This window comes from Rhincodon typus, chromosome 7 (genome assembly GCF_021869965.1).
Source record: "Rhincodon typus isolate 14 chromosome 7, sRhiTyp1.1, whole genome shotgun sequence".
NCBI lineage: Eukaryota > Metazoa > Chordata > Chondrichthyes > Orectolobiformes > Rhincodontidae > Rhincodon > Rhincodon typus.
In genome coordinates this window covers 20,825,429-20,833,525 of record NC_063338.1, presented here as the reverse complement: position 1 = coordinate 20,833,525, position 8,097 = coordinate 20,825,429, and the positions used below count along the sequence as shown (strand labels likewise).

Sequence of the window (8,097 nt, the reverse complement as noted above, 5' to 3'; positions counted from 1 at the left end):
GTGGATTGGCCTTGCTAAATTAGCCACAGTGATCAGTGATGTCCAGGCTAAGTGGATTAGCCATGGGGATTGCAGGGTTACAGTAACAGGGTGGGGGAGTGGGTCTGGGTGAGATGCTCTTCCAAGAGTCTGTGTCAAGTGACAGTCCAAATGGCCTGTTTCCACACTCTAGGGATTCTATGAAATGCAACTTTAGGTCTGGGTTCAAGACCCATCTGCTCCAGAGGTGTGTAAAACAAAATCACTGAATAGGTTGATTAGAAAGTATCTAAACACAGATATGAGTTGATTGTTATTAAAACCACAGCTAATAGGGCATTTCATTTTTGATTGCTAAAGATGGCACCAATGTGGGTAGAGATAAGACAAATGCACGGGGTTGGATCATATCTGCCAACTGTTTGCCCCATTTCTGTAGTTACATTCGTACCTGTGTGATATTGTAGAGGGTCCATCTGTGCTCTCAATGCCTTTAAAGAGAAGTGAGCGCTGCAGGGGTTATGGTGTTTTATTACCCCTCCAAATCCATTTTGATTTAGACCCATCCTGCTCTCCCTAGCCCTCCGTCACTTTTGATGGGGCTTGCATTGCCCATAACAAGCTTTGCATGTACATATCTAATTGGCCGTATGGGCGATTTTACTGGTAGTAGGAAAAAATGTCACGGTGATTTGGTGATGTTCTGTTGTTATGTAAGAGTACTTCCGGATATAAAATAAAATTCACAAGATCCCTGTGATCGTGTTTTGAATTAGTGCCTTCAGCAGAGATAAGAAAAGATGGTAAAAAAAATTATGTTTGTTTTACTAATGCAAATATTCGGTCACTTATTTTCTGTTACTCATTTGCATCCGTTAGTGCGGCTGGACAGAGAAAATACTCAGACCTCTACAATTCAGCGTTACGATGTGTAAAAGTCATCGAATGTAATGCAAAGAGTCGGGAATTTTAGATTTCCAACACCCGCTGTACTCTGTGCAAACAACCAGGAGCTCACTCTGCACAAAGGATATGAAGATACAAACAGTGTTTGGCTCTCTAAGCAACCCCGTCACATGCAAGAAAACCTAGGCAACCCACAGCAGTTTACATTTCCGTCTGTGAAGCTGAGGGTTTCCTGCGCTACCAGTGCAAAGTAACATTGCAACCGGCCTCACACTACCGACGGCAAGGACGGCTCCACGAAGTGCTGGTAGGACAGGGAACCACTGCACTCCCAACAACAAGGTAAAAAAGTAAAACCCAGAAAACAGCCTGTTTTCTTCATTTTTCTGAAGAAGGGTCTAGGCCCGAAACGTCAGCCTTCCGGCTCCTATGATGCTGCTTGGTCTGCTGTGTTCATCCAGCTCTACACCTTGTTATCTTAAACAGCCTGTTCAGTTTCTGCCTCAAATCGAGCATAGCTCAGATACACTCACCCACTGCGCTGGTATGCTTTCGTTTGCAACCCGTCTTAACATTGTACTTTATAGCTTAAGGCAAAGTGCCACGGAATCATTATAACTAAATAATTGGTTTAGAAATCCAAGGAGTTTCCAGATCCAATTTTATGTTCAAATTTTTAACCCAAAATTTCTTCCGTGCAATAATAGTTATAAGCGATTTCAAACAGGTATTCGCAATAAGTTTCATAATCCGGCAGTAACAGAAATGGAAACACTTGTTTGCGAATCCTAAGAATATTGTTTCAATTTATCGTTTTATTTCCTTGTCCATCAATGATTGGGTTTTATACATTGTTACAACAGAATAACTGTAGATTTATGGAACATTTGTGGTAACTGAGAGGATACAATGGGAATTTAAAATGATACATCAGCAGTAATCAGATCCAATTTCTCATACTACTGAAATGCTTAGATCTAAGGCACACTGATGTGAAGCAGCTGTTAGTCAGGAGGGTGGGAGATAGCTCTCGAGAGGAGGAGGTAAGTGGGTTCTTTTTTGGGTCTAAATGACTCCAACTTGGCACAATTGAACGGAGAGTTTAAACTTGAGACATTTCCCCATAAGAATCTTGGTAACTGAGCAAGACACACTTCCGATAAGGCACCTCTTCATCACCTTCTGATAAGAAAGCAACTTACCATCATCAACGATAGGAAGCTAAGAAAAAGTGCACTGTTAATTACTCATGATATTGCCATTGATAGAAATGGATGATCTAAATTCAGGAAACAAGCAGTTTGAATAAAGATGAGAAATGATAAAGGCAAGGAGTCACTTGGAGGTGCAGTGGACAGGCCCCTCAATGGTAACCACAGAGGGGATGGAATATAAAGGAAGAACAAAAATGGGAAGTTGTCAGAAAGGTATAGTGATAATCATGGGGGATTTTAATCTGTGTAAAGACTCAGAAAATCAGTTGGGCAAAGGTAACACAGATGAGGAGTTCATAGGCAACACAGAATGGAGCTGGAAGAACACAACAAGCCAGGCAGCATCAGAGGAGCAAGAAAGTTGACGTTTCAGGTTGGGACCCTTCTTCAGATTTTCTGGAACAAATATCCAGTTTTTAACCTGGTAAAAGTTAGAATTCAGAGTTCAAATGTGAGGCAAGTACAGTGCAAATTGATATGCCTTCTAACCTGCCACATCAGCATCTCTCAATAGTTGTAAGTGAGATGACAATTAAATCTTCTAATGGTGTAGAATGAATACTCTGAGATCAAGTAAAGCATTGGGGGGGATGCAGGCTGAAACCCTTTCAACACTATTCCCTTACTATGTTTTAACCCAAACTCAACACCAGTGTACTCTTGCCGTTCAATCAGTCAGACAATCTTAATATCTACAATTGCTAATTTAATACTTTATATCATTCAATAATGAGAAATTTTGTAGGTTCAAGCTGATTAGCAACTCGCTTCAGAAGCCCAAAAATTATTTCAATCAACATCCATAACGGTATATTTTCAGATACCTCCATTTCCATCAAAATCAATAACCAGAAAGGGAACTGATAGGTGTTTGTGTCTCATTGAGCAAAACTTCATCTTGCAAAAAGAATCTGTATTGATTGGAACCAGGTGGATCTCATTGACGATGAAATCCTTGAATGGGTTTGTTAATCTGTACCAATCAGGGCACCCTGGTTGACAAATATAAACAGGGGATTCAGAGAGTTTCCTGACTGCAGGGATAGACTCTTGAGTTGGCTGGCCACTGCCAGTGTATTGTGCATATGTAAATAAAGGTGACTTGATGATGGGATACCAGTCTCTGTACAGTTATTTCAGTGGCGATGGAAGATAACAGCATGTGCCTGAAGAGCATTTGCTCTTTGAGTCATCTTTGAGTTGGAGTAAGCATTTCTGGCGTCATGCCTTTATTTGGGAAGCTTGACTCATTCGATCTTGCCGTCGAGGCCCAGTATGCAGAAAGAATGCAATACTTTTTCTGTGAAAATGACACTGGGGCAGATGAAAAGCAATGAGTAATCCTTCCGACTGCTTGCAGACCCACACCATTTTCAATTGTTATGGGCTTAACTTTCGCAGAGGTATTAGACCACTAAAACCTTGACAGGTTTGGTTAAAGAATATTACGACCCCAAACCTCTTCTAATTCGGAGACTCTATCGGTTTTATTCGGCTGTTTGAGAACCAGGAGAATATGTATCAGGGTTTTTGACGAAGTTGAGATTACTGCCATTTGCATGTGATTTTTGGTTACACTGAATGAGACACTGAGAAACCGTTTGGGATGTGGAATTAATGATGTAACCATGCAAAAGAACCTACTAGCTGAAGCCCAATTGGAATTCAAACAGGCACTACAACTGGCTTTGTCATTAGAAAATACAGCAGGTGGAGCATGGGAACTACAGGGCATTCCCAATGTAAGTGGACGCCCTCACCTGTCTGACTGAGCTTGGGGAACACCACTCAAGTGTAGGCAATCGCAGAGCCTCACACAGGGCATACCCAAAGACCATAAGACATAGGAGCAGAAATTAGGCCATTCAGCCCATTGAGTCAGCTCCATCATTCAATCATGGCTGATAAAAGTCCCACCTGAGCAGAGCGACTCTAGGCCAGTCCACAGCAAAGACAAGCCTTAGGCAAATGGCAAAAAAAGGCTCTTCAGGATCTGGGCCAGGAAGCCATTGTGGTTGCTGTTGGTATGTGGACACAAATCCGCAAAGGGATCCTATTAGGCCTGACTCAAGTAAGAAAACTCATAGGCCTGTATCCAGGAGAATGCATACCCTGGAAAGTCCACCTACATGTGGGTTGGAACAGTTAAATTGCTTAGCAACATCCAAATCAGAAGTAATTAAGATTAATGTCTGGTAAAACGGTCACCTGGTTCTCATAAGGTCGATACCAGTGCAGCTGTATCAATGGTTGCAAAACCAGTCTTTAACAAGATTTGCTGTAGACTCCAACCCTTCAGTTAGTGCAAGACCTCAGGCCAGATTGAGAAAGTTCACTGGAGAATCATTACAGGTTAAGGGTACGACTTTGGTTTAGGTCTCCTATGAGAAGCAATCAGTACAGTTACACTGATTGTAGTAAGAGGCTCGAACCCAAGCCTATTGGGGTGGAATTGGTTGAGAAAGATTAAACTTGATTAGCCCCACATTTTTCGATTAGAAAATGGCTTTCACAGTGAAGTTCTAATGAAATATTAAGGATATTTTCAGGAAGACTATCAGAGGGGCCAAAGCCTCTTTACGTGTTGACCAGGAAGTGATTCCATGATTTTGCAGGACCCGCACAGTACCATTTGCCTTGTGAACAAAAGTAGAGGCAGTAATCAGGAGGCTGGAGAGCAAAGGAAATACCAAAACAGTGCAGTTTGTGGACTGGGCAGCACTGGTCCTATCAATTGTGAAGCCCGATGGCTCAGTTCGCCTTTGTGGGAATTTTAAGCAAACGGTAAACTGCTTCTCACAGCTGGATAAATATCCAGTCCCTTGCATAGAAGATTTGTATGCCAAATTTGGAGGGGGGAGCTGTTCTTCACGAAGCTGGGCATGAGGCATGCCTACCTGCAATTGCGAGATGAGGAGTCCCAGAGTTATGCCACAATTAATACCCATAAGGCCCCAATATACAGGATTGCCGTTTGGGGTACCATCAGCCTGCGCCCTTTTCCTGTGAACCATGGAGAACATTTTACAAGGGCTGCCCCAGGTTGCCAATTATCTGGATGGCATGCTAACAACCACGACGGGTTTCGGCCCAAAACGTTGACTTTCCTGCTCCTCGGATGCTGTCTGACCTGTATGGCTTTTCCGGCGTCACACCTATAGATGAATAAAGAGCACGCGAAGAACTCGGACATAGTGCTTAATCATTTCTTCCAGCCAAGTGTACGCCGTAGAAGGGAAATATGCGTGTTCCAGGCACCACAATGACCTACTTGTGTTGCAGAGTTGACAAAACTGGGTTACAACATTTGGAAGATAAAGTGAGATGAAGATCAAAGGTGCCCTGGCTCCCACGTCTGTACTAGAGCTTAGGTCTTTCCTTGGGTTGGTGAATTATTGTGGAAAATTCATACGTAACCTGGCCTCCATCTTGGCACCCTTACACCTGCTATTGAAAAAGGGTCAGCCTTGGAAATAGTCACGTAGCCAAGAAGTAGCCTTTAGGGAAGTGAAAAAGACAGCTATTGTTATCCAAGGTGTTGGCCCTCTATGATCTGAAAGAAGCGGTGGTGCTGACATACAAAGCCTCCCCACACGGTATTGGGGTAATGTTGGCTCACTGGTGGTTAAACGGAGAGGAAAGCCCGATAGCGTATGCTTCCTAGACTTTGGCTGATGCCGAATGCAAATACCAGATAGAGATAGAGAAAGAAGGTTTGGCAGTCATCTTTGGGTGAGAAAGTTCCACCAATACCTTTACAGATGTGAATTTGTCATAACGGGCGACAAGCCCCTGCTAGGGTTACTTAAAGAAGATAGGGCTGTGCCACCCATAACTTCTGGTCAAATTCAGCATTGGGCCCTTATTCTCGGCACCTACAAGTTGGAACATAGTCCAGGAGGCCAGGTGGCTAATGCAGATGCCTTGAGCGGCCTCCCACTGGCAGATACTCCACCGGTGGTGCCTTCCCTGGAAGAGTCCTTCTGGTTTTCAACTTTCTGGACACAATTCCGTTCATCGCTGACAATATTCGTCTGTGGATGCAAAAAGAACACATCCTGGCCAAACTAAAACATAGGTGGCAAAGGGGGAAACAAAAGAGCCATTACAACCAGAATTGAAACCTTTCTGGACCTGGCGAGATCAGATCACAGTAGAGGACAGCATATTATTATGGCGAGCAAGAGTGATTGTCCAGAGTAAAGGTCGCTGCCAGATACTGGCTGACTCCATCAGGGTCATCCAGGGGTTTCCAAAATGAAGATGTTGAACAAGAAGTTATGTCTGGTGGCCAGCATTGAATGCAGACATAGCTGCCTTGGCGGGGCCGTGCCCAGAACGCCAACAAGGACAAAAATTGCCATTGGCGGTGCCCCCACATTCGTGGGAGTGGCTGAGTCAACTGTGGATTCGGTTACATGCCAATTATGCCAGTCCTTTCACGGGCTCAATGTTCCTGGTCATTGTGGATGTCCGTTCAAAGTGGATGGACGTGCACAGAATTAATTCGGCAAACTCTGGGAAGGCAATTGTAAAGCTGCGAGCTTCGTTCGCAATACACGGACTCATGGAAATATTAGTCACGGACAATGGGACGTCATTTACTTGCAGGGAATTCGAGTATTTCCTAAAGTTCAATGGCCTTTGGCATGTTTAGACAGCTCCATACCATCCATCATTCAATGGACTGGCATAAAGAGTGGTCCAAACATTGAAGGCAGGCTTAAAGAAACAGCCTACAGCTTTACTAGATACCAAACTGTCCCGGTTCCTGTTCAGTTATAGAACCATCCCTCACGCAAATGCAGGGATAGCTCCAGCAGAGTTGCTGATGGACAGAAGACTCCGGACCAGGTTAAACCTGATATTCTGGACCTTGGGGGGAGGGTGAAATGGCATCAGGAACGTCAATGCTGGACAAATGCTTCCTCTGAGTGAGACAGACAGTTTAATTCAGGGGAAGAAGTTTGATGCCCCAACCATGGAAATGGCCTGGCCTGGGTACGAGGCGAGGTCAACGTGAGGTCAGGTCCCATGACATAGAAAGCTCAGGTAGGTGAGGTGGTCCTGAACAAACGTGGGGATCACCTGAAAGCTGTTACCTCGCAAACGGGGCAGGAGCAAAACATACCCGGACCCTCAACACAGCCAGAAGGCCTGTCAGAAACTGTAGCTTCTCCCCCTCCATCTTGTGTCGAGGAAACCCCAGAGTCCGAGATGTATGTAGTCTCGATACCAGTACTGCTGGCAGAAGAGGAGGATAACCTCCCAGGACGCTCCAGGTGAAAGAGATGGGTTATGGTCCAGTACTTGCTGCCTGTGTCCAAGTCTGTGTCAGAAGAAATGGATCTGGGGTGAAAACATCCCAGGAGAAGCTACCATAGGAAGACCAGGCTTACATTCCTGGACTTGAGGGTTGTCGGGGGGAGGCATCTAGTGATTAGAACCAGGTGGATCGTATTGACAATAAGATCCCTGATTGGGGTTGTTAATCTGGGCCAATCAGGGAGCCCTGGCTGACAGATATAAACAGGGCACTCAACAAGTCTCAAACATAGTAAGAACTGCAGATGCTGGAGTCAGAGATAACATTGTGTGGAGCTGGAGGAACACAGCAGGCCAGGCAGCATCAGAGGAGCATGAAAGCTGACCTTTTGGGTCCCATTTATGTGTTAACTCAGAGTCTCCTGACTTTAGGGACTGACTCCGAGCTGGCTGGCCACAGCCAGTGTACATTTAAATAAAGGGTGACTTGGTGGTAGGATATTAGCCTCTGTGCAGTTATTTCAGTATCCAAAACATTTTATCCTTTTACAGTAGATACAGTGGAGGTTTTCATCCCAACTGTCTAGAATTGACCTCAGACAACAGAAACAAAATGACAAGAGGTAACAAGGTGTAGAGCTGGATGAACACAGCAGGCCAAGCAGCATCAGAGGAGCAGGATGCTGATGTTTCGGGCCTAGACCCTTCTTCAGAAAATTTTTCTGAAGAAGGG

At 44.5% G+C, this 8,097-nt stretch overlaps 1 protein-coding gene across 1 annotated transcript in view; it reads left to right on the top strand.

Moving 5' to 3' along the window:
- The first annotated feature begins 924 nt into the window (after positions 1–924).
- The window catches only part of LOC109918655 (thioredoxin domain-containing protein 6-like), a 65,895-nt gene continuing 58,722 nt past the window's right edge, over positions 925–8,097 (top strand). The window contains exon 1 of the mRNA XM_048598704.1: positions 925–1,227. The gene's annotated coding sequence lies outside the window, so the exon portion shown is untranslated. The remainder of the gene's footprint in view (positions 1,228–8,097) is intronic.